Raw genomic sequence first — 5970 nt, forward strand, 5'->3', positions numbered from 1 at the left:
GGTTGCTCCAACACTATACCTCTCCTCAATGTTATGACATTTAATTGTTCTTTAGGATTTGTGACCATTGTGCTTGGCAAAGAACCTTGAGATCTCTCTGTCAATTGTTCAACCAATTGCCCTACTTGAACCTCCAAATTTTGAATGGACACTCCTTGATTTCTAAATTTTGAGCGTGTCTCATTCATAAAACTTGTGGTTTCTTGCATGAATTTCTCAAACATGTCCTCCAATTTCGACATTCTTTGCTCACATGGTTGATGATTCACCACTGGTTGATGGTTTGGCACTGTCCTTTGATTTGATTGACTTCTTTGATTGCTCCAGGACAAATTTAGGTGATTCCCCTAACCAAGATTGTAAGTGTTAGAGAAGGAGTCATTTTGTAGCCTTTGTGAACTAACCATGTAATTCACTTGCTCGGTTGTTGAGAAGACTAACTGGTTTCCATCTTGGCATTCCACACTCCCATGGTTTCCTGCACAAAATTCATAAGTTATAAAAGGTGAGTGAATAGAATTTACATTCATACCTCCCAATTGGCTTTGAAGTGATGCAATTTGTGTAGATAATGTGGCGAACACATCGACTTCATGTAGACCCATTTTTCTCTTCGGCATTGCTCTCTCATTAGGTCTTTGGTAGTTATTGTTGGCCATCACCTCAAGCAATTCATAAGCATATTCTAGGGTCTTGTTATTTAAGGCTCCACCTGATGCAACATCTAACATAGATTGAATAATTGGTAGAAACACATTGTAAAATGTTTGGACTTGTATCCAAAACGGTAGACCATGATGTGGACATTTCCTTAACAACTCTGTGTACCTCTCCCAAGCTTCATAAAGTGATTCATCATTGCCTTGCATGAAAAGAGAGAATGTCGTTTCTCATTTTTGCCATCTTCTCTGGTGGGAAGTATTTTGCAAGAAACGTTTGAGCTAATCCATCCCATATAGTGATTGTCCCAATTGGGTGTGACATGAGCCAACCTTTCGCTTTATCTCTCAATGAAAATGGGAACAATCTCAACCTAATTGCATCATCAGTCATTCCATTAACATTGAATGTGTCACATATCTCTAGAAAGCTAGCGATATGCAAAATTGGATCCTCATATGAATTTCCACCAAATTGGACTGACTGTTGGATAATCTGAATTATTGTCAGCTTAATCTCAAAGTTCACTGCAACAAGTGGCCTTGTAACACCATAATTGCATTCTTGCACCGTTGGTATGGCATAATCCCTCAACGTTCTATGTACTTCTACCATGATCTCCACATGCACTACAAGAAACAGTTAATTAAGCTTAACTACAAAATAAAAAAAAATAAAAAAACTAGAAAGAAAAGAACTCAAGCTTAAGACTATACAATATTTACGATTAACTACAAAAATGAAATAAAAGCTTCAATTTAGTACTACACTAGATACTATCAATATTAATAATCAACTATCCCCGACAACAGCGCCAAAAACTTGATGCCTTGTAACTACAACATGCATAAATATCAAGTGCACTAGTTGCACAAAGTAATAAAGTGATGAGTGAGTATCGTTCCCACGAGGATAGTGTTACTAAGTACCGAATTCTCTAGTTTAAGTCCTTATTGAAGAACAATAAATTGGATTGATGGAAAATTAACAAACTAAATACAAATTAAAAAAAAAAAAAATGAATGATAATGAAATTAAAGCAAAACCCAACAACTTAACTAATTAAACAATGCTAACAAATGCTAGGGTGTTGATTTCACCTAGATACACTAACCCAATTCATAGAATCTATTACCTAAGTTCTAATTCCTTGATTGACAATCAAATTCCCTAAGTTGTAAAACATACCTTCTCAGGCTACATTTCCCTACTTATCCCTATTAAGCTTCCGCACCCAACAAAATGAAGATTAATAGTTCAAAGTCTTTTAAGCTTTATGGAATTCTATCTAGATTTCATAGATCGCTAAACCTATCTGTAGCGTTTGCTTAATCTACGGTATTTATCCCAAGAGGCACAATCACAAATCACTTCTCAGTCTCATTGTGAACAACACACATTTTGAATGGTGATCAAGCATCCAAAAGTCATTAAGCAAAGAGATAGACACTCAATCATGAAATTAAAACTCAAAGTAAATCAATTCATATAAAATTGAATCATTGTATCAAGGTTACATCAAACCCTAGCTAAACAACTCAGGTCATACTCAAAAACGAAATAAAATAACAAAAACCAATTGAATCAAGATTCATCATTTAAAAATAAGCAAAAAATGGAGAAATCTTCTCTAATTTGAAGCCCAAATCTTCAATAATCTTCTCCTTCCATGAGCTGCCTACCAAATGACAAACCAAGCTCCTTTTCTCTTCCTTTTCGCTCTAATTTATACCTCTCTCACTTAAGGATGAAGCCCTAGCAAGCCAAAACACGTCGTTTTATTTTTACATCTGATGCAGGTTTCGCCGCGGCGAAGATTTTTCCTTGCCGCGGCGAGGACGTTCGGGCAAAACTTGAACATGATAGAGTCTGAATCTGGAAAAGTGTTAAACATATGAATTATATCCCCTTACATTATATTTCTGGTCGTTCAAGAATAACAACAATCCAAGGTCTATAGCTCAAGTTATGGAAAAAATACTGAAGAACATCCAAAGACATTTTTCTTCAGTTCCCAGCGTACTTTTCACGACTTCAAGCCAAGTTTTCACCCTTGTCTAGTCAGAATGAGGAAAAACCCTAAACCCAAAACATGAAAGTTGTAGCTCTTCTTCTTAGCTTTCCAAATCTTCTAAATTTAGGTCATTCCAAGTTTCCAAGCTCAAGTTACACAATTTATGCTCAAAACTGTCATTTATGCTCAAAATCATCGTTTAGGCCTGCAAAGACAAATTAATAGAATTAGGTAGCAATTATGGCCCAAATTGTATGAAAAGTATCCTAAATTCTATCAAAATTCAATGCAAAATCATAGTGTAAAATATGATTATCAGTTAACTAATGCCCCAACAGTTTTTATGGACTTAATGAACCGGGTGTTTCAAGATTGCCTTGATCAATTCATAGTGGTGTTTATTGATGACATCCTGGTTTATTCTAAGTCAAGAGAAGAGCATGACGAACACTTAAGATTTGTGCTGCAGCGATTAAGAGAAAAGAAGTTGTATGCAAAGTTTTCTAAGTGTGAGTTTTGGCTAGATCAGGTGATATTTCTAGCTCATATTGTCTGTAAAGAGGGTTTATCAGTAGATCCTAGTAAAGTGAAGGCAATCCTAGAATGGAAAAGGCTGAAGACAGTGAAATAAGTTAGGAGTTTCTTGGGACTGGCAGGCTACTATCGGCGGTTTGTAGCAAGGTTTGCCTAGTTGGCTAAGCCATTGACTGCTCTTACCAAACAGAGAACTCCTTTTATATGGTCAGATTCTTGTGAAGAGAGTTTTCAAGAGTTGAAGAAAAGATTACTGACTGCTCCCGTTTTGGTGTTACCATGAAGGGTATGGATTACGATATTTATACACATGCCTCACTGCAGGGACTTGGGGCTGTATTGATGCAGTTAGGTAGGGTAATAGCTTATGCTTCTCAACAATTAAAAGAGTACGAGACGAGATACCCTACACATGATTTAGAGTTGGAAGCTGTAGCCTTTACATTAAAGATTTAGAGGCATTACCTATATGGTGCCAAAAGTGATATCTACACCGACCATAAGAGTTTAAAGTATTTCTTTACTCAAAGGGAACTGAACATGAGACAGAGGAGATGGTTAGAGCTGGTTAAAGATTATGACTGTGAGACTAAGTATCAGCCAGGGAAAGCCAATGTGGTAGCCAATGCTTTGATTAGAAAAGCTTATTTGTCCCAACTCACAAAGCAGAAAGAGTTACTAGAAGAATTGTGCAAAGAGCAAATTAAGGTGATACTGGGAAGGATTGCTAGGTTAGAGGTTCAGTCTACTTTATTGGAAGAAATCAACGGTAAGCAAGTTGTTGATAAGTGGTGTTAGAAAACAAGGCAGCAAGCACTTGAGGGCAAGATGCCAGAATTCCTTTTGCTAGAGGGTGTCCTCAATTCTAGGAATCGTTTGTGCATTCCTCAAGATGTTGAGTTAAAGAAGAGAATTCTTACGGATGCTCATGACACACCATACACTACTCATCTAGGAACAACCAAGATGTATCAAGACTTAAAGAAAGGCTATTGGTGGCCAGGTATGAAGAAGGATATTGGAGATTTTGTAGCTAAGTGCCTAGTTTGTCAACAAGTGAAAGAAGAACACCAAAGACCGTCAAGATTGCTTCAGCCACTTAGCATTCCTGAATGGAAACAGGAGAGTATCTCAATGGATTTTATTACAAGTCTCCCAAGAGTACAGAAAGGGTATAATACCATATGGGTGATATTAGACAGGTTAACTAAATCAGCCCATTTTCTTCTAGTAAAGAAGAGCACTACTTCGGATCAATTGGCATAAATTTATATTAAAGAGATAGTGAGCTTGCGTGGAGTACCCAACACAATAGTATCAGATAGAGATTCCAGATTTGTCTCATCTTTCTAGACTAGTTTACAAAGAAACTTGGGTACCAAGTTGGCTTTTAGTACAACCTATCATCCTCAGACAGATGGCTAGACTGAGAGAACGAATCAAATACTTGAGGATATGTTGAGGGCTTGTTGTATGGATTATAGACTGTCCTGGCATGAGATGCTGCCCTTGGTGGAGTTTGCTTATAATAATAGCTATTAGTCTACAATTAAGATGGCTCCTTATGAGGCCTTGTATGGTAGACGATGTAGATCTCCACTGCATTAGGATGAGATAGGCGAGAAAGATGTTTTGAATACATCTCTTGGGCAGGAAATAACTCAGAAAATGATAAAAGATATCGAATTGATCAGAATAGAATGAAACAAGCCCAAGACAGGCAGAAAAGTTATGCAGACTTAAAGAGCAAAGATGTTGAGTTCGAAGTGGGTGATAAAGTGTTTCTAAGAGTTTCCCCCTATAAACAGGTGATGCGTTTTGGTGGCAAAGGAAAGTTAGCACCGAGATACATTGGTCCATTTGAAGTCTTACAACGAGTAGGAAAAGTAGCTTATAGGTTGGCACTACCACCCAATATGGACAGCGTGCATAATGTATTTCATGTCTCGATGTTTCAAAAGTATGTCAATGATCCCTCCCATATATTGAATGTAGAGGATGTAGATTTAGAAGAGAATCTTATGTATAAGAAGTGTCCAGTTTAGATATTGGACATAAAGTTGAAAGAGCTCTGAAACAAGAGTATCCCTTTAGTGAAAGTCCTGAGAAACCATAAAGCGAAGAAGCTACATGGGAGGTAGAGCAAGATATACAGAACTGTTACCTGGAGTTGTTCGTATGAATTTTGGGGATGAAATTCTTTCAAGGGGGGAGAATTGTAATGCCCACTTTGAGGTATGCAGTTTAAATATGCTTATTGGCCCTTAATGTTGTTTGTTTGCCCTTAGTTAAGCTTGTATGCTTTTAATAGTGCTTGCTTGCCCTGAGTTTTGGTGAAGGATTGGCGAAGTTGGGAATTGCAGACTTTGCCACAGCAAAGAAGAAACCTTGCTGCGGTGATGTATGCTTTGGAATTTTTCTCTGAGGCGAAGAAAAAGCTTTGCTGGGGCAAAGAGCTGGCTAGAATTCTTGAGAAGTTTCTAGAGAATTTTTCCTTAGTGGAAAAGTGACCATTCTACCCCTAATTAGTAGTAAAAGTGGGGAGTGAAAAGTAAGAAAATTTCATGGAGAATACATTCAAGATGGGAGTGTAATTGTAATGAATTAAAGGGCAAACATGGAATTTTTAAGAAAGTGCAAGGGCAAAATGGGAAAGAATGTGTATTTATATGAGATGTTAAGGGTTAAATCACAGAAACCCTCCCATTCTCTACACCCCACACGCCACTTCTACTCTCCAATTCTCTCATCTTTTCATCAAA

At 37.3% G+C, this 5970-nt stretch overlaps 1 non-coding gene across 1 annotated transcript; it reads left to right on the plus strand.

Annotated features, from left to right (window-relative positions):
• Nucleotides 1-789: 789 nt before the first annotated feature.
• LOC116144368 lies at nt 790-897 on the plus strand. The gene has a single exon (XR_004130249.1). It is a non-coding gene; the product is annotated as a small nucleolar RNA R71 (small nucleolar RNA).
• The last annotated feature ends 5073 nt before the right edge of the window (nt 898-5970 follow it).

Source organism: Pistacia vera, unplaced genomic scaffold (assembly GCF_008641045.1).
Source record: "Pistacia vera cultivar Batoury unplaced genomic scaffold, PisVer_v2 Contig441, whole genome shotgun sequence".
In the NCBI taxonomy this organism is placed as follows: Eukaryota; Viridiplantae; Streptophyta; class Magnoliopsida; order Sapindales; family Anacardiaceae; genus Pistacia; species Pistacia vera.